This window comes from Rosa chinensis, chromosome 3, assembly GCF_002994745.2.
Source record: "Rosa chinensis cultivar Old Blush chromosome 3, RchiOBHm-V2, whole genome shotgun sequence".
Lineage (NCBI taxonomy): Eukaryota > Viridiplantae > Streptophyta > Magnoliopsida > Rosales > Rosaceae > Rosa > Rosa chinensis.
In genome coordinates, this window is record NC_037090.1 from 38,970,133 (window position 1) to 38,995,349 (window position 25,217).

Sequence of the window (25,217 nt, forward strand, 5' to 3'; positions counted from 1 at the left end):
TAAAAACTAAAAGTCAGACTCTGAAGAAAATCAAAACTAAAAGTCGGACACTGCAGAAAAAGAAATGATTTTATGCCAGAGCCGGAGACCTTGGCACAGAAGATCTTTGTTATTGTTTATATGTTTGCGTGGGTTCTATACTTGTATGCATACTTGTCTACAATAGCAAGTGGGATGTTAAAGAGAATAAGCAAAACTATCATCTCCTATTTCTAGTAGCCTGGGTTTAGGGAATGAGCGCCTGGTTCCTGATTGATTTCTACCTTAACATGACAAATGACACTGGTATTCTTATTCCTGAAGATGTCAAAAAAAAAAAAACAAACAAACCAAGCACATTCAAAAAATGGAGCTTCAGGAGAGGGACTTTGCGAACATAATGCACCCCAGTGCCATCACCAAGAGTCCAAGAGAAGTTCGCAGAATGGGAACTTTGCCCTTCATCAACAAATTCGTCACCCTCATCAATCTGGCCAGAAATGCTGACACACCTCACTAATCTCATATTCTTCCTCTTCCCTTTGTCGGGCAACCTCATGCTCCTCATTTCGACGCAGGGTCATACATGGCGGTGAAATTGATTGTAAAGGGGCTACGTGTAGCGGTTCTCCAAACTTACATCCTACAAAAGTAGAACGATGCAACGAGTCAATAAATGCCCTTTTCGAAGGACTAAGTGGCGAAAAATTAGACCTTGATTCTTCACTGCTTGAGATGTTAGTGATAACCGGCATCCCCTACAAACGCTCTAACTTAGAAGTTAGCAATCAAGTTTGATCCAACCTATCCTGCTCTAATTCTATTTTCAAGAACACAAACATTCAAACCTATAAACCCAGAAAAATTAATAGCCCATAACCTAATGAGTACTATACCCAAAACCTTTAGGCACAAAGGAAAAAACACCACAAAAGGGCATGATAGCACATTCGATTTCACCCTGATAAAGCAAATTACAGGACAAATACAAGAGAAACCAAAAAAGCATAAGAAGAAGTCAGCGATTCGATACTAACCTGAGACGAGGCAAAAGTAAAACCACAACCGAACACAACCGAATGCCGAGGAACCAAACTCTACTTCTCACCCCTCGTCGATCCTCCTCTCTGATTTCCCCCTCTTGATCATCTCTCTAGTTCAAAACTCGTGTTCAAAGGTTGAAGATGGGTAAAAGTTTTTAATTGAAGCAAAGAGTGAAAACCTTCTCCATTTCTCTCTTTAAATAAAATTCCTCCGTGACGGTAGAAGCAAAAGGAACTGCCTCAGAAGATCGTGCCACGTGGCCCACGACCCCATTATTTACTTAGCTTAACCGAGTCATCGCATCGGTTTCCCATATAATAATGAGCCCTATTTATGACGAAGCGACTTGTCGATGCACGCCAAGCCAATTAATAAGAGCCACGTGTCACCCCACCCTATTAGAGGATAACTCAGAGTCTTTACCCCATTCAAAATTCAAAACAACTCCGCCAACAGGCCTTGTCCTCCGCCATTGAGACATGTTCTCCCCCAACGACCTCTGCCCTCTGCCCTCTGCCATTTAGACATGTTTTTCATGAAACAACTCTGCCCCTCAGCTAATTAGACATGTCTTTCATCAAATAACTCTGCCATCCGCCATCGAGACATGTTCGTCAACAATGAACCTTGTATCTCGTTAACAAGGTCTATTCAAATAAGTTCCTACTTAGCCGAATATTCCGTTAACATGGCCTATTCCGCCAAGTTCCTACTTAGCCCAATATCCCATTAACGAGATTTATCCCGCTAAGTTCACACTTAGCGCGAAAGATCTGGCAACTCAAATTTTCACCTACCGGCAATGACAATGACCTCCACGAGGCATTGCAGTTAAGCTTCTCCTTCAAAAAAGAGTGAAGGACAAGTTAACATAGCCTATGGCAGCCATTGATCAGGCCGTTAACTCCCGACATTTAGGCAATGAAAGATTAGGCTCGCTAGCTGAAGCCCAAAGGCAGCTCTCCTCACTAAACAATTGTTTGACCAAATGGAGGTCTTTCTTAGTCGGGGAGTGGGGGACTCCCTGGAGGGCCAAGTGTTAAGATCAAAATTTTTAAAGCTCAATATATGGCTTTGTGGATGTTTGTGACCCGAACATCAAAACAAATTCCATCTGTTTGTTTAAAAAATACACACAGAGTCAATTTAAATCAAGATGGTTGAATGCCAAAGAAGGAAGCACATCTTCTCATTCATACAAGTGTCAAGGTGTTAGTAGTTGAGTTCCTAATCATGATAAGATCTAATTCAAATTTATAAAGGAGCTAGCTATCAACTCTATTGTCTTCTGAAGTTAAATGCTAGGCTTATCTCTAAGGTGGGGAAACATATGAAAGACGAGCTGCAAAGATAAAGGAGTTGGCATGGTCAAAATGGTTGTATTTGATATTGAATAACAAATGATTTGAAAATTCAAACCACAGTCATCTCATCTCTATCTTATCCATTTGTTTGCTCTATAAATAAAGCCTTAAACTGGAGGAGGAACGAAAGGGGAAGTAAAAAAGAGAGAGAGGAGGGAAAAAGCAGAGAGGCCAGGCTAGGTAGAATAAGCAACAAAAGAGAAAAAGAAAAAAAATAGACAAAGGAGAGAGCAGTGGGAAACACACAGAGGAGAGAAGAAAAAGACTATGAGCAAGGGAAGAAGAGAAAATTAATCTGAAGCTAAGAAGAGACCACGAGAAGCTACAAATATTCAGCAGTGGAAAGCTAATAGGTGATCAACTCCTAAATAAGAAGTTGATGGTCTATTCTCTCCCCAAGAGTCCCTCGTTGCTCTCTCACCAATGGCTTCCAGGCAAGACACTAAGTCGATATCAAGCCCTCATTCGCAGCCGTAGTTTCACTCCTTGCTCACTTTGTTTTTCGATGTCTATATGGAGGTGTGTCCTGCGTATAGGCAGTGAAAGCAAAGTGAGCTAGACCATGCATGGTGATTCATTTCGTTCGATGTCTATATGGCGGTGCGTTCTGTGCATAGGTGGTGAAAGCAAAGTGAATTAAACCTAGCATAGTGGGTGGTGCCTCTCACTCAAGCATATGAGCATTCATTGCACGCAAACTATATAAATGGAGGGGAGAATGAATTGGCCAGCTTATACGGAGGATTGAACATGTCTATTCAATCCTAGCAAAATACATGTCAAAGCCTCAAAATTGTGGGACCTCTGTGAAGCAATGGCTTGTATGGCGTCTGCAAAGAAACAAGTCCTTATGGTGTTCCTTTTCAAAACTATGTCTGCAAATGAAAGATAACTATTGCACTACTACCATCAAAAGAAGAAAATCGAAGAAGCTACATAGCTAATGGCTATCTGACATCTTTGTTAAATATCAAACTCCACTGCTCCACCATCTTAATTAATGATGGGACACGGATTCATCTAAGAAACAAGGATGAATTCTCTAGCTAAAGTGGAAACATATGAAAGAAGTGAAGAGGCAAATGGAAATTATTCTATGCACCGACGGTGCAAGTGACCCAACCCTTATAAAATAATCTCAACCCTTGATATTTATTATCAACTTTATTTTTAATAAATAAAAAGTGTATTTAATGCAATCTAACCATTCATTTGTGTTGGTGCAAGTGCACGGCGGTGCTCTGAATAATCTCTCAGAGGCAAATTAAAGACAAAGTCCACCGCTTTAAGTATTATGAAAGGGAATTATGAATCCCACTTGAACTACACGGTGCTTATTTTTTAACACGACCAAAAGTCTAAAGCCAAAGTTGTGTATGGAATTTTGCTAGGCAATTGACACCAAAATAAAAAAAGGATAGAGAACATAAATAAATAAGTTAATGGATTATTGTTCAAATAAATATATCCATTAATTTAATAGCTTTCCAGACAATTCTCAAACAAAGTTGGGCCTCCTACAAAAAAATGGAAGCAAGCCCACTCTACAAAAGTCCACATTAAATCTTCGACTCCAATCTCAAAGCTCGTCTTGATGGGTGTCTAGATTAAATATTCATCATCAAATGATACAAGCTTCGGAGATTGTCGACAACTTTACCAAAATTGGGGTGTCCACTTAAGATATTCAGTTGACAAATTTACTAAAATATATGTTGATCACTTGGTACAAAACCAAAAACTCAAACCTATGAATTACAATGGTTTTGTGATGCCCCGAAAATTCGTAATTATTTTCCGAGGAATTTCCAGAATCTAATTTATGGTTGTTGGACGGTTTCGTGGCTCGTGGACGGAGCGGAAATGTTTCGGACGAAATTCTATTTGAAAAGTGTGACTTTAGGGGTGGCGCGAAGGTTGACTTTTTATTTGTTGGGATTCTCTGAAAACTTCCTTCACGAAAGTTGTAGAGGACGTCGATACGAGTTCGTGGATATGTGGAACGCGAGAATCGGAGTTCGTATGAGGAAGTTATGGCCATTGGAAGGAATTTCCATTTTGGTATAAATAGAAGTTTCCCAAGTTGGAAACTTACTATTTTCATTTGGTTTCCTTTTCCGGAAAACCAATTTTCCTTTCTCTCTCTTCTCTCTCGGCTGCTACCTTCAGAAACGAAATTTTCCTTCTGACCCAACCCGAACCCGGACGATCCGACCCGACTTTTCCGGCGAACTGCGGCGGTCTCCGGCGACGAAACTTTCCAGATCAGTTCGTCTCCTCCGTCTGGTCGTCCCTGTGGTGTCCTCTAGCACCGATTCTCGGTGGTGGCGGCGGTAGAAGGCGGTGCAGGTTGGCGTTTTCGGACCCGGTCGGAAATCCTTGTTCCGACGTCGGTGAGGCTTAAAGTCTTCTTGGTTGAGCTCAGAGCAGCCTCGTTGATCGATCCTTGGTGGTTGTTTGGATCGATTCACGTGAAACTTCGATCAACTCGGATTGGATTACTGTTCACGGCTTGTGAGGTAGTTTTCGATCCATTAAGCTTGTTTTCTGACTTCGAGCCTGTTATGAATGTTCACAAGCATGTTTAGATGAAGAATTTTGATGTTGGGAGTTTTGTGAAATATTGAGTTTTGGCCGGCGGCGGTGCGCCACCGTCTGTGGCGGCGTTCCGGCGGTGTTCCGGCCACTTAAGGAACTATTTTTAGTATTATATATGTTCTACTCGTTGATACGAGCGTTTTGATATATAATATGCAAGTTTTGGAGTTCGTTTGGAATTGTTATGATTTTTGTAGTTTCATACCGATCAATTTATTCTATCTGTGAGGATTTGAGCGTCCGATCGACTTGTGGTTTGGTCACATCGATCGCAAACCACAAGTCGATCGTGGACGTATTCCGGAGACTTTGGGAGGTCTCGGATGTGGTTTTTCCTCGATTGGCGCCACTTTGGGGATTTTAGTTCAAAACAGGGGTTTCGGACTTAAATCGTTTGTGAATTATTATTAAGTGGAAACCGATTGTGATTAGGTACTTGACGAAGTATTTGGACGAGTTGTTGGTGATAGTTTTGGTTCAGTTCTGTATTGAAGACGCAGCAGGAGTTCGAGGTGAGTAATCTCACTAAGTTCATTCACGAACGGGTTGACCTTATTGTTTTGAGAGTTATTTAGTTAACTGCAAACTATAGTTAGTATTAGTGGCCTTCCTGAGTGAATGACCACTTATATATATATTTACGTGGATTATGTATATTCTTGTGGGTTGATGAGTGAATTGAAGCAATAGGTATTGATGGGTTTCATTCTATTGTTTGGGGGCTTGACTTTTCGGGAAACATTTTGTGGGAATTGGGAATTTCTATTGTTTTGAAAAGTGTCAAGATTTGGTGTGAGTTGCTTTGATGTGATTTGAATGTTTTGATCTAACGACCGGGGGTAAGAGGATCAGAGAGTCACAGGTTGTGATTTCTCATTTTGGTTTGATTTAATGTTTTGATCTGAAGACCGGGGAGGTCTGATGATTGGAGGTCACGGGGTGACATCTCCTTTTGTGTGAGTTGAGTAACTTTTGGGTCCTGAGTGACCATTTTGAAAGGTTTTGATCTGACGACCTGGGAGGTCTGAGGATTTGGGGTTGCTGGGAGTAACCTCAGGCATATATATCGGGACTTCACGCCTTTGGCCGGGTTTGTGGATACGATCAGTTAGAGCTCTAGTCTGTTGCCATAGTACATCATGGGGGTAGCGGGGAGCTATCTGATGCTCATGAGTACGTGTTTTTAAAAGGGAGTTTCGGGGATTCTTTCTTTTAAATGTCATGGGAGGACTTGTTTATCATATTTAATTGTCAGAGTTTCAATTATTATGATTTTGTCACGGGGTGACTTGTGTTGATTTGAGAATGTGTTTTAAAAGGGAGTTTCGGGGATTCTTTCTTTTAAATGTCCTGGGAGGACTTGTTTATCATATTTAATTGTCAGAGTTTCAATTATTATGATTTTGTCACGGGGTGACTTGTGTTGATTTGAGAATGTGTTTTAAAAGGGAGTTTCGGGGATTCTTTCTTTTAAATTTCCTGGGAGGACTTGTTTATCATATTTAATTGTCAGAGTTTCAATTTATATGATTTGGTCACGGTGTAACCTTTATTGTTTCTTTTGGGAAAAGAATGTGCTGTTTTGGGAAAACATGGTGTGTGTTCCTTTTTACGAGTTGATGGGTTTCCTCGTTAGGCGAGTTGTGCATGTGTGGTTTTGAGTTACTCATACGGGCTTGCAAAGGCTTACCGGGTTTGTTGTGTGGCAACCCGGTACACCATTCAAACGGTGTAGGGGTTAATCTTGCAGGTTAGGATAATCGAGGTTGAGGCAGCGAGCTAGCAGCTTTATGGTAGGAAGCCACCTTTGTGACTTTACTTTTGATAAGGACTTCCGTTGTATAGTTACTCTGAGCAGCCTTTACGTTTTATTTTGTTGTTGACAATTTAATTCGTAAGCTTGTGTAATATATAACTCTTTGGATGCGAGTGTATATTAACTTTGAGGGTTCAGGACATCAATATGTGTGTAAGTTTAAGGGAAAAAGATTTCAGGTACTTTGTATTGATGACTGGACGTTCACGCATATATAATTATGGGGTTATATATATCGATTTTCATGTGTGTAAAATCGGGGGCATGACAGGTTTGATCCCTTCACAGGGTATGTAGGCAGTCTAGCGACCCACTAGATGCAACTGCAACTCTAAACAGAATCCTTGACTCCAACAGTCAAATTCGGCCAGTCCCAAATAAATCACTGACTCCTGTCAAATTTTTCCAACACCAGAAAAATCAAATTCATTCCTATATAACACAAATAAAGTCCAAACCAAATTCAAGGGATTTAAACTCCCTCCCAAATACAAATTCAAAATAAATAGGTCACCTACCCATTTAAACCTCAAATACCGGAACTACATGTGGTTTGATCCCGCAAAGGGTATGTAGGCAATCTAAAACCAAATCTATCTAGATTCAACCGCGTCCTAAATACAAAATCGAATCCCTGGTCCACTTAAACCAAATTCGTCCCAAACACTACTCTTATTTCAAAATCAAAGCCCTGCAATGAGTTATTCACTCATTGAAACTCGATCTTGAATTACGAGTGGCTTGATCATTTTCCAAGGGTATGTAGGCAACCCACTCAAATATCCGGGTGCAGCTGTAAAAACAAACAAACACACATCTCATCAATTGGTTTCTTCATAAATGGAATAAAAGGGTTTTCCCCTGTTATAAGATATGAGACACATTCTGTCTAGAATGGGTCGAACCCAAAATAATAAAAACTCTATTCTTTTAATGAATACGAGTAAAATTATGTTGAGTGACATTTTCGCTCACTGTGTACAATTTTTACTCAACACCAAGCAAGGGCCCACCCAAAATGGCAAAAGCGCTCACTTAGACAAAGTCATGGTTGACGGTGCACTCGCATTGATTATGCCCGACATATTGCCTGGGGCTTTGCCTTAGCGGCAGTAACTCCCCAACCAGAAATCCCTCCTTGACTAGGGACTTGTACATACATGGTACTATAGGTGATAACCAACACATATTGGAGTCCACCTCCCATTGTCGGACCCCCGTAAACACTGCATGCCAACCTCTAATGACAAACCAGCCTCAGGCCAAACCAAGCTTTGATGTGCCACCACGCGCCACTCAAAGTTGTCCCCTGAGGAATGTTCAAAGCCTTCAGACTAAAGCATATTAATCCTACATCGAAACCAAGACTGAGATTAGTTCTCACTTCACCTATAAAAGATCAATTTCTCTCCCTTCATTTACTACGCATTGAATACTTACCTACGGATACTCTGTCAAAATATTGTCTAACTTTGGCATCGGAGGAGCGAATACAACCAATCACGATCTTCCCTCTTGACGTCGATGTATTTCATTTGACAGGTAGCGTCATTTCACAACCTTGTAAAGATATCGGAAGATTGGGACCCTCGTCCACGTTATCAGAAGCTGACACCAAGTGACGGTATTCTGAGCATTAACATTCTTTAATTAGTTATAAACTTCTTATCATGTTTAGTATCCCACTTGATTTTATCTATCTCAAAGTCAAAACCCATAACAAAAACCCAATTCACATTGGGATAAAGGATAAAAAGAAACAACAAAACCGAAGATAAGCTATAGATGATATTTTTCTTTGCAAAGAGCATCTGTGCACCAGATCTGCTATTGTGTTTTGCTTGGGGTTTTGATTTGAACTGCAATTTGCTTGGGATTTTGATTCAAGCTGCCATTTGCTTGGGATTTTGATTCAAGCTGCAATTGTTTGTTGTTTTCATTCCGGGTATACATCAGATCCTCCGTTTTAGGAAAAGTTTCACCCAAATTGCTTGATTCAAACTTTCACCCAAATTGCTTGATTCAAACTATTAAGTTTTCTTCGCTCTTGGCTTCACTTTGACGAATGAAACTGGCCTTTTAGTTTTTGTTGTAGCAGCGGCAGAACAAAGAAATTGAAATCCCAACCTCTTTTCTCTTTAACAGTCTGGTCAACCCGACTTTTTTTCCTTCTTTTTCTTCTTTTCCACCTTTATTTCTCTGTTTAATACGCCTTGATGTTTAATAAGAGTACAATTTGGTTCCTATGAAAAAAATGGCAAATTTTTCTATATCTTTGCAATTGATACGGAAAACGGATGTTTTATATGTACAGTACGTTGTTCACATACTATTCCAGTATAATACGCAAATTTACTAATTATGTATTGATTTGCGATTATTATTTTGTTGCGAGATTTTGGGGAAGTTTACTGATTTCTATTTTCGATTGTTATCCATCGCCATACATGATTGTGATTATATTATCATGCCAGCATGTTGTCTCCGACTTTCGAGGTGATGTGAGTACTACTACCTTCATGGTAGGGTCATGATATCCCTTTCAGCCTCTGTGGTGATGCAGTGCCATCTTAGATGTGGCGACCTGAGTGGGTATACCACAGTGCCGTATTATTAAGCCAATAGGAGCTCGATACGTCGTAGACGTACCATAGACCTACCAACTTAATACTACAAGACTTTTTGAAATGCAAATTTTAGTAAATAGGAGACAAAGAAAACTTTTAAGAAAGGACTTTCGATCAACAACCCAATATTCAAATTAACAAGTCTAAAAATGTTTCAAAAATAAAGTGGGCAAGTGCACTGTGACGCCTTAGGGCTTATATCATAACCGAAATGAGAAGAGTTCAACAACAACAATAAAACAAAGGGTGAGGCGTGCTCCCAAGTAGGCGGACCTCGCAGAGTTCAACATTGAAAGAAAAACGAGTAAATCGATAGAGTACCAAAAGGGAAGAACTTCAAGCAATAGGGACAGCAACACATGGACTCGGCCAACAACCCACTTCTAGTCCAAATCTTTCGGAGTGACCTCGTGGTAACCTGAAATATAGGGGTCAGCATTTCGTCCTCGCTAGCCCAATAGGGGCCGACCCAACCTTAGTTAGGTTTGAAAACTAGTAGGTAAAACATAGCTACTAGAATATAGATTGCACGCATTTGTAAAATCGAGTAAAACAAATGCAAACAAAAACAATCATCGTTATCCTTTTTCAGGAAATCATATGCAGCATGCTTCACACAACTTGGAGCTCCGAGAGACTTACCTGCCGGCTAAACTAAAACAAATCGGTGATCGACCCGGTTCGTCATCCTTCAAGAACCGGCCAACTACTCTGTAGTCCTTGTGACTATAAGTAGCGAAAGTGTCCATTTCCTGGCCCTGAGTGTCCTATGACTGGTTCACTGTCAGTACTCACCCTTCCTCAACAAACATAGGAGCACAGCCCCTTCCGGAGGTTCACAGTTATCGACAGCGTGGGATCCCTAGGAATCAACGCATCTAGGTCCCATTCACTTTCAGGTCGCAAGCACAAACATACAATGGGTACAGTATCTCAACATGCAAGTCTAGCCTCGGTTTTCGCAATTAGGAATTATGAAAACACAGGTATCATAAGACATCGACTAATGAACAACCAAAAACGTACTTGCAAGCAACATACCATTATACTAGAACATTCCACGTATATCGAAAAACCTTTAACAAGGAAGGGACAACTCACCCTACCTGGAAATGCCGGCGTATTCCACACACTGGTGTTTTCCGCTTAAGCTTCCTTAACGATCGTGTTTCCTGAACCATTACTTAGTTTATAAGTAATTATCGAGGTAAACATCATGATCAACTCTAAGTAATCGTGCATACTAAATCCCGAGAAATTTTTGAGTGCTCTTGTCAGTCCATGCTAGCATTTGACCTGGTTTAACGAATCAATCAGACATTGACACGTGGTTTTCAATTTATTGAATTAAAATGTAAACTCTTTCTCCTTATTTGGGAAAAGACCATTTTGGGTCCTCCTTGAATGACCTTTTATTCATTATCTCTTCGTCTTCATCCTCCAACCTCATCATTATCCATAATTTGCATAACTGTCTTCTGCAACTATAACCAATGTTGGGAGAGTGAACCAATTAATCTTAAAATATGTTATATGTCCCCCAATATTGATTGGGTCCTTCAAATTTGAATTGTATTTGGAATTTAATTGGATAAGTTGCAATCCTTCAAAAACTTACTGAGTTCAGGAGTTTTTGGATATGAGAGGTCAATCTGTGTAATCTAATTGATTTTTCTAGCTAGAAGCTTTGGTCATCAGTGCCGAGGATTTCACTGAGGCTATATCCACAGGTTTGATCGATCTTGCTTTATAATAATCATCAAGTATTTGAATTCAAATCAAATTAGAATTTCCGATCTTAAGAATATAATCCGATGGCTTTTTAAGGATAGGGCAGGTGTAGCAGGAGGATCTTGATGATAGTGTTGATGGGATATAGAGTTCGAGAAAATTTTTCATTAGCAGGATCATGAAGAACGAAGCCGAGAGTAAAAGCCTTGAATGGTCTTTTTAATAAATGACTGAGTTAATTAGATTTTAGTGGAAACCACGTGTCAAATTTTCATTGGGGCGTCATACCACTTGGCAATCCAAGGTGGTTTGACTGGAGCACCTAATAATTTCTCCTAAATTCCTTTATTTCAATGAGGTCATTTATTATTTCTTTCAACTTTTACCAATTTGAGAAACTAACTTATTTCTTAAAAAGGAAAAACGTCATGATCGCTTCATTAAACTATCGTCAATCCAAGTGACCAAAGTCGAGTCGATCCTCTCGTTTTACGAGGTCGGTCAACCCTGATAAACTCTCAGAGTTCTTTTGACCTTTGACTACTGACTTTTGACCGAGTATCCTTTTATTTACTATTATTTCTTATTTATTAAAAATAAATAAGTAAATAATTATAAATAAAGTTTTACTTATACTTTTATCCATTTACTCCTCCTTTTTCACCTTTTTACTTTTACCATAATTCTTACCTCCTCACTTTCACCTTTATCTTTTTACCTCCTTTTTACCGAATTTACCTTTACTTTCACCTTCTTCACTTTTTACCACCTTACCACAGTAAAACTCAATTAATTCAACTTTTACACATTTTCTTTATTTTCTTTTTCTTCCAAAATAAAGACATTTCTTTTCTTCTTCCTTTTCTTTTTCTTTTGGCCAAAATTACACAACAACAATCCCCAAAACCTTCAACACCAAATTCCAACACTTTGAAAACTAGGCTAATAAAATCCTACTAATTAAACCCTCCTCAAATATCTATTTTTCACAATTTTCCACTAACAAAATAATTCAACAAAAATCAAAATCAACACAACAAATTCCAAAAATTCTAGGGTTTGTCCAAAACTCATTCCTTACCCTTTCTTCTTCAAAACTCACAACCTATTCCTCCTCCTTGGCCTTCTTCACCTACAAATCCGTCCAAAATCAACATCACAACCAAAAATTCGAAACAAGGTTGCATGGGATAGATCCTTACCACAAATTCTTGCCAAACCCATAGCCAAGACTTTTGGTTTAAGAGAAAATCAGGTTCATGCACCAAAATCACAAATCAAAATCAAAAACACAAATTTGGGAGGAAATAAGTATAGATCGGATGAATAGAGGCTAGATTAGGAGTAAGATTACCTTGATTTGAACCTAGAATAAAGAAATCACAAAAAACCCCAAATTGGCTTCGGGTTCTAGGGTTTTTGGAGGATTGAATGGCCAAATTTCATGATTTTAGGGTTTAGGGAAGAGGGAATGAAGATGAGAAAATCTGAAAATTTTGGTGAAGATTGGGGCTCCGGCGACTGCGGCGTCCGGAGAGAGAGGGAGAGCTGAAGAGAGAGAGAGAGAGAGAGAGAGAGAGAGAGAGAGAGAGAGAGAGAGAGAGAGAGAGAGAGAGAGAGAGGAAAGTGAGAAAATGATGCTTGAGGCTGGGGTTTGAGAGAGTGTGTTGCTTAAATACATCTCCCTTTTAATGAGTGCGAAAAGACTAATCTACCCCTCCTTTTGGGCCAAGTGGGATTGGGCTGCTCCATTTTCATTTTTCTCTTAATTTCCCTCAAGTGCGCACTCCGAAAATATACTTCAAACATCCTTATTTCTCCGACACTTCACCGAATCATTTCGGGAAAATTTTTCGAGCTTGTCCTAAGCCTCGATACTTTAAAAATAGTTTCTTAGTCCCAAATTGGATTTTCTCTAAATTCCTAACCCTTTAAAATGGCCTCAAAGTCTTAACCTAAGCGCTAATACTTTTGTACCTTACCAATACGTAGTTTCATACGTTATGCGACAAAATTAAAATAAACAAGAAAAAGTACGGGGTTCTACACTAGAGACGGTATCATGAAAGCCCATTTTCCTCTCCGCCTTAGTGGCGTGAAGATATGGGAGCGAGTTTGGGAATACCTTAGCCTGGGAGGTTATCACCGAGCCAGGGAGCTTCACTTGTATGGCTATTGTCTTCCCCTATTTATGCTTTATTATTTTTGACTAGCGGGTTGGTCTGTTTTATTCTTTCAAGTATTTTTCGTAAAAACTTACATGCATCGTTAATTTTGTAAGCGTACAAGTGGGAAAGTAGTGAGTTCTCGATTTCCTTTTATTTTTGATTATTTATTTTCGTCCCCTTTCTCTAACGTTTTTAATTACTTTTTCCTGAGCCATTCGGTTTAAAATGGGCAGTCTGCAGATTAGCTGGTTCGGCACATTAAGAGTTGAAGCATAGCATTAGCTGCGGTTGTATTTTGATTGTAGGTGACTTATTTAACCTACGTGTAATTTGATTTCATTTTTCTTATTTCGATTGCTCTGATAACTTATGTGATTAATATTTTAAAGTGTAGGGTTATATCTATGTATTTGGAAATATGTTAAATTTCAGATATTCAATTGACTATTATGAAATAGTCGTGATTATGAGGAGCATGTAAACTCCAGCAGTAGTTAAGGATGGTATTTGTTTTTAGAAGTGTAAAGTGTTTTTTTTTTACAAGTTTTGGGAAAGTCCATCTTTAGGGGTGATTCAGCCGAATTTTCTGTAAACTTGTTCCTAAGGTGGGCACCACAGGGTCACCTCTGATTTCTGGATGAAATCTGAGGCTAGACCTATCATATAGTCGTAATCATTACTGCATTCATAGCAGACTTATTTATCATAATGGCGGGTCCAAAATATTTGATCACTCCCACACCATATTTCACTCTTTCAAGTTTCCATCATTCAAAAGAGATACACAAACATGAAAATAAAGCATACCAAAATAACTCTCTAAAATGGCTGACGTTTTATATTTGTAATCCTAAAAGGAGAATCAATTAGGTTTGAAATGTTAGATGGTTAAAATGATATTTTTGATTAAATATTTTGATAAATAAATAAACTGACAAAAATGTAACAACAATCAAATATGACATTAAATTAAGGTCTGAAATCTTAGTCAAGTAGAGTCTCTAGTTAGCATTGCACGCCGCTTATGATAACTTTTGATCACCCAATACATCCACAGTATAGTACTTATTCCCATAGAATTAGTATTATCCTCCAACATGCCTGATAACGATGTCAATGGAGAAAGATTTTAATCCTTATTCAAGACACACTAGTAGCTAGAATAACACTTAATTTTCTCTAGTTAGCTTAATTAGCTAGCTAATTATCATGAACATGTCATGACACATGATGTTATAATAAAGTTATCTTCTCTAGCCACATGAATTAATGTACTTGATTTTGCTGAATGCTAAACAAAACCGGTCATTCGTCACCAACTATATATGTATAGTACTTCAAAAAAAAAAAAACTATATATGTATAGTGCCTTATGCGTTACCAGATTAGGATTTAGTTATATATATGTACTCTAGAACAAGCAAATAGAATAACTTGGTTCTCGTAAGAGGTTAGTGGCCTTAACCTTTAACAGTTGGTGGTTTGTTTCTACGTAGATATCCATTAGCAAACTCAGGTTTGTGGCATAGAAGTTTGGTGTACTAGTTTGGAATGGTAGCTATTAGTTAGTGCTCCATTAGCAAACTAAGTATCGTACTTGTTTTTTTTTTTTTTTTTTTTTAATAAAAAGAAGATCAAAAGATTTCATTCCTACTCCTATGATGACTCGAATCCATAACCTCGATTTTAGGTAGTGGGTGCTCTACCTCCATGATGACTTGTACTTGCTTTTTTCTTGTTTCTTAATTTCTTTTAAATGCTTTCTACCTACAATTTCCTATATATAAGAAGCTAATGAATAAACAACGTTGTTTTAAGTATGCACGCTGTTGCACGAGAAGAACTAAGATGAGAGACCCTAGTATATTAGAGAACTCCATAAACTTTTCAGCCGTTAGTTTCGAATTCAGAGTGATCGAAAATATATAATAGCAAGATACCAGGCTAACTAGAAGCCACGTATCTAAAATAAATTAGAACGATGGGCACATTACAAACCAAAGAGCCTGGTGCATGCATGTTTTCACTTTCAGTACAAGAGAAATGGATTGCAGACATTAATATTACCACGTACTGAAATTACAACTTCGACTGTGATTATGGATAAAATCTTTATATGATACCTAAATTATCATGAAATGCACTTTTTGGTACCTACAAATTTTTAGGGAGTCTAGTGTATTATCCCTCCGTTAGCCATTTTAGTACTTATGTCAATTATTCCATTAAAGTATGGGTAAAATCGTAAAACACATATTTTTCATATTTCTTTTACAAATTTTTGATTAAACTAAATTGAAAATTGGGGTTGTGACCACTTACCCGATTTTAGGCTAAAAATTGCACACTTACTCCACTAAGAGTTTTTTAACCTCATTTACCCAATCTAACAACTACTGACAATTTTACCCTCATTAATCAAATTGAAAGCTAAAAATTGCACACTTACTCCACTAAGAGTTTTTTAACCTCATTTACCCAATCTAACAACTACTGACAATTTTACCCTCATTAATCAAATTGAAACTCATCCGGACTCTCTCTCTCTCTCTCTCTCTCTCTCTCTCTCTCTCTCTCTCTCTCTCTCTCTCTCTCTCTCTCTCTCTCTCTCTCTCTCTCTCTCTCCCCCCCCCCCGGCTAGCCTCCATCCCCGTCGCTAATGGCTCTACCGCCATCGCCGTGGAGCAAGAAGGAATGGGTCCTCTCGGAAATCGATGAAAACGACAATGTTAGCGCCTCCTGGAGATCGAACTCGCTCCTCCGCCGCCTTCTCCACAGCTGGCAAACGCTATCTCTGCCCGATATTGAGGACGACGAGGAGATCCGGGACAGGTAGTCGTGCTCGTGCCTCGAGGACGAAAGCGAGAGGCGCGAGGAGATGGAGACGGACTCGCAATCGCAGAGGCAAGCTGAGCGAGGCGTCAGAGGATGACGACGACACCGATTTCGAGCTTCTATGAAGGAAGTTCTTCAGAGTTAGGCGCTGCGTTTGCTGAGGTGCTGGACGACGTTGTTTTCTGACCACTCTCGGCCTTCGCATCGCCGTTACCGTGGTGTGGTCTGTAGCCCGGTTTCAAACTTTTTTTTTTTTTTTGGATTGAGTCCCAACTCCCAATTACATTCTCCACTGCCAGTCTGGGAGGATGGCGTGCTCAAGCCGGCTAAAGTTATACATGTCAGGAAGGAAAGAAGAAAGAAGAATGAAAAAAAAAGGTTTTATTGAGGAGTTATACATGTCTATTGCGACCATATTGAGGTAATAATAAGATTATTACTGGGTAATAATAAGATTATTTATTTGGATAAACCTACAAAAACTTTCAAAATTATAAACATCTTCATTTTTTATTAATTATTGATCCCTAATAAATTTGTTACTGGGGGGCAATAATATAATTACTGGGCATTATTAGGGGCAATAAAATCAGATGCCGGAATCCCATCACTAGTCTGGTAGCCAGATTCGGGATTCCGGTGAACGGTCGCCTGATTCCGGTCGCCGGATTCCCATCACCGGAGTCGGCAGATGGCCACTGGTTGCCGGAGTCCGACAAGGTGGAGGATGACTTCTCCCTCTAAATGAGAAAGAAGGAGAGGGCAAAAAAGTCCCAAAAATAAATAAAAAAGAATTAATTGGGTATTAGGGAAATAATCTCTTAGAGTGTTTTGGGTAAACGAGGTTAAAAAACTGTTAGTAGAGCAAGTGGGCAATTTTTAAGCTGAAATTGGATAAATGATCATTTCCCCTAAAATAAATTACACTAGGTTAAAAGAAAGACCTAGAATTGAATTTAGTGAATATCTAGATTTACCTACCATCTCTATTAAGTAATCCTATTAATTGTTCGAGCAAAAAGTTATCTTTGTTTTAGAGAAACGAGGATTGAGAGAAAATCGCTGTGTATTCTCATTGATAATAGGGGCCTCTTTATATAGAGGATTACAATGCATAAAATCTGAATTGTACAAGGAAAGATAATCATACATTGAATGGATATCTCTAAGATATTCTATGAGATTATCTATAATTAAAACTCTATTACCACTAGGTCAAGTAACCTAGAGTTTGGGCCAAACACACAATTAGGGATTTACTTGAACACTCCCCCTTGTGTTGTCCAAATGCGGTGCTTCTCTTGTTGCCTGGCTAAAAACCTTGCCGAGTAACAAAAATCTAGTGGGACAAAAATAACCTTGGTTGAAGGGGGAAAAAAGCACAACACACCCTTCACGTTTCGAGACCATACGTGTAGACATCTCCCCCTGATGTCTGCATTTCCCCCTAATGACTACGGTCATGGGAGATCGGATAACTTCCGTAAACGATGCTACCAACACGTTTCTCGAAAGTGGAATTTAGGCAATGACTTAGTGAGCAAACCTGCCACACTGTCCTCAGATTGAATCTAGTTCAAATTGATCTTGAGGAGAGTCTGTTGTTGCTGATTATGCTTGGTGTTGTCGCTTTTGATGTAGCCTTGCTTCATTTGTTCAAAACAAGCAACATCAAATACTCGTAGGCTCATCTATGGTAGACTTCAAATCACAATTTTTTCGAACATGCGTAATTATGGATCCAATCCATATACATTCACGAACCACTTCGTGAAGAGCAAGAATCTCTGCATTATTTGAAGATATAGCGACTAGGGTCTATTCTATAAACCTCCAAGATATCACGGTGTTTACCCATGGTGAACACTTAACCAGTTTAGGAATGACCTTTGTATGGGTCAGAGAGATACCCAACATCAGCAAAACCTTCCAAAACACTTATCCAGTTTTGGGGTGGGGATAAAGAACGCAGGCCAGCACTGGCGGCATTTTTGGTGTGTGATGGGTCTGAATCCATCATCATCTCTGTAGGGATAGAACAAGCCCATATCAATTGTACATCTCAAGTACCGAAAGATGTCTTTTACACTAATCAAATGGCGTCGCGTTGGCGCAGAGCTATATGTAGCTAACAAGTTCATGACAAATGAGATGTCCGGTCTTGTGCATTGAGCTAAGTACAATAATGCGCATATTGTACTTAACTAGGACATTTCTGCCCCTAGAGCATCTTCATCATCATCCTTTGAACGAAGAGGATCCTTTTTAGGATCAAGACTACTAACGATTATGGGGTGCTTGAAGGCTTGACCTTGTCAAAGCATCTATCAACACGATGCTCAAGTTCCAAATCGAGACATAATCGTGTTCTCCCAAAATCCTTCATCTCAAACTCGGATTTCAAGTGTTCAGCGGTTTCCCTTAACTCTTTAAGGGCTTCTAATGAAGATCATGTCCAACATGAACCGCGATGGAATCCAAAACTTGTTATGGATACGCGTGGGCATATTCCTTCTCAATCAAGTAGTCATTTTAGTGAGCGCTTCAACCTATTGTAAACGCACTCCGTGGTCTAGAGCCACTTAGGGTAAATGAAGTTCACCATGAACCTTCATATATATTCCGTATCTAGATCCCCATAGAGATACGTAGTGATCACATTTGTAAGCTACATAATCAGTTATTCGGAAACTACTAAACTGACAGGGCAGTGAAGTGCAATGACATCCATTACGAGAGAATATGTCTCATCGTAGTCCATTGCAGGGTGTTTTGTGAGAATCCTTGCGCCATAAGGCGAGATTGCCATCTCTTTTTCTCATCACGCTTTCTAACGAATACCCATTAGTCAATAGGTTTTACGTTAGGAGGTGTTGGTGTCACTAGCTCAATAACCTTCCTTTTCGTTAGAGAATCCATCTTAACGTGGATCGCATCTTTCCATTTATGCCAGATTTCTCTACGTTGGCATTTATTCATCAACGGAGTGTGGTTCGATATCGTCAGACTCAACAAACTCAAGCGCAACAAAATGCGCAACTACATCATCAATTATGGTAGAGTTTCTATTCCACGTCTCATGTACACTAGTGTAATTTTCATAGAGCTCTATATTCTCAGGAATAGGTTCTGACGTTGAGGCGTCCCCCAACGATAACCATAATCCGGAAGATTCTCATGAGACAGATTTTGAGTCTTGATGATCAAAGGATTGGAATGTGCCAAAGTATCCTTCGAATCCACGGGCCTCCCACGCATCCTAGCTGGGGCCATGGCCTATAATGCTAGAGTGCCACTCTATTTGGCGTTGGCACCATGCCTACCTCCGTGTAGGGTGGCGCTACGTCTTCTTGTAGGGACGTACTTCCTTGCAGGCATGTTTGCAGCATATTTGTGTGATCTCGTCACTTTAACAGGGATCGAGATGAGACATATTGGGGACAGGCCACAAAAATTCCTGTCGTTCCTGCTGAACATCTGTGTTCTTATCTCCCCCTAACGACGGGAAGACTGTCTCATCAAAATAACAACCCGCAAATCTAGCGGCAATGAGATCGCCTTGCAAGGGCATTAAGTGGCGGACAATTGTTGGAGTCTTAAATCCAACGTGGTTGCCCATTCGTCTGTAAGGACCTGTCATAGAGCGCTGTGGTGACGCAATTGGCACATAAGTGGCACACTCAAATATGCGTAAGTACGATACTTGTACCTAGTCACTAGCTGTAACGCAGAGGTAGATTGAGTGGCGATAGGTTGTAGATGAATGAGCGTAGCTGCATGTGATATTGCATCACCCCAAGCGGATGTAAGGAGATTGGTGTGCCTCACCAATGTCTGGACTACCATCGTAGTCGTTTCCGCGAGACCATTTAGGTGTGTTCATGGGAATATGATGTCCAACATCAATCCCAATGCAATAACCATCGAAAGTCTTCGATGTAAACTCTCTAGCAATGTCAAATCCAATTGACTGAATAGGATGATCCGGGGAGTGAGCCTATTGTTGTATGATATGTGCTAGGAGTGTAGCATAAGTAGTATTTACAAGTGGACAATGGCACAACAAGTGACCAGCGTGTTTGCGTGTTAACCAACATCATGAAATATTTAAAACGTCCGTAGGTTGGTTGAAACAGTCCACAGAATCCCTACGGATTCTATGTAAGAACAGAATGAGTATTTTTATATCCTTTGCATGGGACGGTCTCAGTCCTAATTTCCCTAAGGAACGGGCTTTGTAAAACGAGCGAGAGGCTTTAGAAGTAACCAATGAGAATTTTGGTTGGGCCTGAGCATCTGAAATGCTATTTGAAGCAAGTTGGTGATTGTAGCATCACCTGGGGCACCATCACCATGATGGACGCCATCCATGGTGTCATGGATAGGGACTACGCTAACCCTAGGCTGGTAGTGGACAGTGGTGGTGCCCTAGGCAGCAACGTCGGTCACACTTAGTCCAGGAATCAACTTTGGATTCATGCTTCATTTCGCTCGATAGAAAAGATGTCCATGTGAAGTCTTTAGTAGACGGATCATCATATCATGACCAAGATGACCTATCATGTTGTGACAAAACCGATATGTGTCTAAATCCAAGAGATCTTCTCTCATAACTTTATTGGATTTAATAGCTCGAATAGTGACACAAAGTCCACTACAGACCCATAAACTTCTCTAAGATGCGCCTTTATTCGCAATCATTAGAGGCATTGCAAAGGAACTCATTTCCGTTCTCTACATGCGTTTTTGCATGGAATCCGTTGGCTATTCATAGGTGCGATTTGCCCTATAAGCATAGAGAATTTCTGTGACAGTAATCAATGTGCCATTTGGCAAGGGGAACTTGGGCTATTCCATGTCCTTGAATTAATACTGATGGCTCAGCCATTATAGTCACAAAATAATATGCTTAGAATCAAAATGGAGTCAAAATGAAAAGAACTCAAAATTTTATTCATAAGCCAACGGAGTCACATCATTGTTTCTTTGATCAAAGAAAATCTAATCCAAAATGCTAGCTAATGCAAAACAATGGTAGTCGTCTAACTTCTTTCGGTAATTCCAAAGTGAATGTGACCAGGTGAGTAAGAGATGTCGGTGGAGCAAGACTCGCTTAAGTACCACAAATCTCAGAACCTTTCTAGACATCACACTTACTTTGGGGTGAGCCTACTTTGAAGAAAGAATAAACCATTGGTATTTACTACAAAGTATATGGCAATTGCCTATTACATCTCTTGGAAAAATAAAGACTTAAACAGAATTGGCGATCTATTGATCCCAGCCAGATTTGTAGTCTTCAACCCTTCACTCTAGATCATCTTCTTGTTCCACATAGTGAGCTTCTCTTGCTTCAAATATGCTTTGTAGGCGGTGACAAGTTCTTCATGAGCTCTACAAATGTGTGCCCAATGATCAGACACTCCACATCGAGAACATACATATCTTTACTCAAACTCCATTGATTGATGCGCTTTGAAAGCGTCGTTTAGATGGCTCTTAGTGTTGGTGGTGCCACCAACATGGCCAGAGGCGTTGCCTCCCTCTCTCTTTCCACGTTAACCTCTTCGGTTCCGTGTTCGCCTATTTTGGCGGTTACCTTCCCAAGTAGAGCGATTATATCGACCAGAATGTCCAAATGTATCCCTAAGATTAGGGTTTCGCTCTTGGCGCCCTCCTCTCTTTGGGGTGCGACTATAATTGGATTCAGGAATATGCTTTGTCCCACGGATCTCGAATTATAGTTCTTCACAAGGATGTTGTCATGCTTTTTAGTGACATTCATAGCTCCAATGAGCTCATGAAACCTTGTGATCCGTCTTGTAATAACATCGATTCGATAGTTCTTAGCAACCATTAATGCAGAGACAGGGAAGGTAGAGAAAGTCTTCTCAATCAACATCGCATTTGTGATCTCTTTACCACAGAATTCCATTAAGAATTTAATGCGAAGTGCTTCCGAGTTGTAGTCAAGAACTGACTTGAAATCACAGAAGCGGAGGCTATGCCATCTCACTTCTAGGTCAGGAAGCAGGGAGTCACGGACGTTGCCAAATCTTTCTTCGAGTGAGACCCACAGCCTTCTGGGGTCTTCTTCATTCATTCACTCGTACTGGAGTGAATCATCCATATGACGAGTCATTAGGATGATGGCTTTCGCCTTATTTGGCTCTAAGGCTGCTCTATTTGCTTCCAAAGTTTGAGCTTGCTCAACAGTTAGCACGTCCTGGCTAGGCTCGAGAATCATATCTAGGATTCCATCGGCCTTGAGATGCTGGCGGACATCACGAACTCACCTGTGATATCCAGAGCCAGTTGTTCCTAATAGAGCAAAGTCCAATTTGTTCAGGTTACTCATCCTGAAAGAGAACAAGGAAAAAGGGTTAGTTTGGGAGCATAAAAGGCTACCACGAAAACATATAAAATTCCTGAGTGTAATCGCTTCCAAGAAATTAAATTCCAAGAGGTATTGGATTAGATCGAAATAATGACGTAAGTGGTCAATCATAAATTCTCTACAAACTCTAAGTTTGGAGATCTCAACAAGCTCTAAGCTTGGAGTGAGCACAAACCCCCACAGTTCGGCTTAATTAGGTCTCCCCTATGATGAAGAAAGGGGGGTAGAAAAAGGGAGTTTGCAAGTCCCCGAAAAAGAAGACAAATTGAATTTAAAAACTCTAAAAAAAGGGGAACGTTTAGTAAAAAATACATTGAAATAGGTCACCGAAAAAGTGCCCGGAAAGTGGCCGGAAATTTCGCTAGAAAAGTCACCTAAAAGTTGACCTGAATCGGTCAACCGATCGATGACCGGTGCTGACCGTCGCTGACCTGGCAGTGGGGTCCTGATACTGACGAGGTAGTGGGTCCTTGGGAGCTGACATGGCAGTGGGTCCTGGAAGCTGACGTGACAGTGGGCCTGCGTCTGTGGGCTTCTGGGCCGAGACAATCTTCTTCTGGGCCGAAGGCTTGGGCCAGTTGCAAGGGGCTTCTCCTTCCTCCTTTTTTTTCTTTCTTCCTTTTCCTTTTACGGATTTTCTGCCGGACGATTCAGTCAGCCAGTTCGGTGAGTTTTAGGCCTGTTTTTAGGGTTTTTCTTCCGATTTCTGAATCTTCAGATTGAGTAGTGTATGCTGACAAAATTTGGCTGAAATTGGATTCCCGGAAGATGGTGAACTGGTGGAATATTTGTTGCGGGTTGTATGGAGCTTCCGGTGGCTGGTTCGGTAGGTTTCCGGCCTGTTCTTCGGGTGTTGCCGCCGGTTCTGGACTCCTGGGATCTAGTACTTCAAAGTGTGGGGTGGAGGCAGAAGAGTCTTCAATGTTTTGTATTCAGATTCAAGGTTTTTAGCTTCTTGAATCATGGTTTGGCTATTTGTTTTAGGATTAGGGCTTCGTGCTGATAACGTGTTTTAGAGAAACGAGGATTGAGAGAAAATCGATGTGTATTCTCATTGATAATAGGGGCCTCTTTATATAGATGATTACAATGCATAGAATCTGAATTGTACAAGGAAAGATAATCATACATTGAATGAATATCTCTAAGATATTCTCCGAGATTATCTCTAATTAAAACTCTATTACCACTAGGTCAAGTAACCTAGAGTTTGGGCCAAACACACAATTAGGGATTTACTTGAACAATCTCCAAATTAGTATATATTAAATTTTCATAAAATAAAATAAAAACTAAACAAAAATAAAAGTACTTAAATTAATTGACCCAAGTGTCCCGATAACAGTGAAGAATAAATTAGGTATTATTTATCTTTTTTTTATGTGTCAAAATATTTTTTTAATTATAGATATTCAATATATTAAATTATATAATTCTAATTATGAATGAAAAGGTTATTTTACCGTACTATTTTACTCACACGAGTGTCACATGATCGCCACATAGGCATTTTTAACAGAATAATGGACAGAGTAAGGGCTAACAAAGGGATAGTACATGTACCATTGGATTCCCTGAAAATTTGTAGGTACCAAAAAGTGCATTTTGTGATAGTTCGGATACTATATGAGGATTTTACCCCTGTGATTATATATAGTCTTAATTGGTTCAATGATATATGAGTGAAACGTACTTCATAATACTCAATAACTTATGCTCGAGAATAAGTTAACATCGTAACTTATGATTCGTCGAATCGATCCTGATTCAAAATATTGCAACGCGACATGCTGTTGCTCGGTGAGCTCTTTGAGGAAACTGAGTCTTGCAGAGAATTGAGCGGGAGATTGACAAGGAGAAGCAGAGCACTGAGAGTGAACACGAGCACGACTCAACTCGCCATATTGAGTGAGTGAGGGAATGTGTTTAGAAAATGATTAGAGATGGAGACTAAGATCTGATTTGGCTGGGGTTTAATTTTATTTTTTGAAAATATATGCTTGTGAATTATTAAAATACTGTACTTTTTTAAGAACATGACAAAGAAAACAGAAAGACATGGTGAAAAGAATTAGAGGGCACCTCGATCACCTTCCATAAGGTTGTTGTTCACTTGTGTGAATTAGCAATACACGCAAATTAATTTTCGAGTTAAAACGGTCGTCCACCAGATACAGAAATCAAACAAATTCGAATCAAAAGATTTTGTCTGAGTAAGCTGGCTTATCTACCTAGTCAGTTAAATTTGCCAATTTTTTTAAAAAAAACTGTCATTTTTTTTTATCAAAAATTGTCATTTTCTGAATTATTTGAAAAAAAATTCTTTCAAAATCAACTGAATTTTCAAATTTCTCAATTGAAAAAAATGCTAGATTTTTTTTTTTGAAAATAACGGCATTTGGAACTCAGTCAAGCTGGGAGGCTCAGCCCCACGCCCATATTATTAATAGGTAGATTAAAATGTTGCACGGGGGGGAGGTAATACCTAAACTCCGAGCAAGCATAGTTGCGTTACAATTATCCTCATAGAGGACATCCGCTAAAAAAGTAGGAGCTTCATCTAAACAAAGATCCACAATATGATCTAAACTAGCAAAGTGAACCAATTTATATGCTATACTATTTGCTTCACGAAAAATACATGTCGAATTCTAATCT

The 25,217-nt window shown here is 39.6% G+C and overlaps 1 long non-coding RNA gene across 1 annotated transcript; it reads right to left on the bottom strand.

Annotated features, from left to right (window-relative positions):
* On the bottom strand, positions 1 to 1,218 carry LOC112193265. Its single transcript, XR_002933818.2, has 2 exons — positions 1,017 to 1,218; positions 1 to 622 (listed from the first exon to the last, which is right to left on the bottom strand). It is a non-coding gene; the product is annotated as an uncharacterized LOC112193265 (long non-coding RNA).
* Positions 1,219 to 25,217: the final 23,999 nt, after the last annotated feature.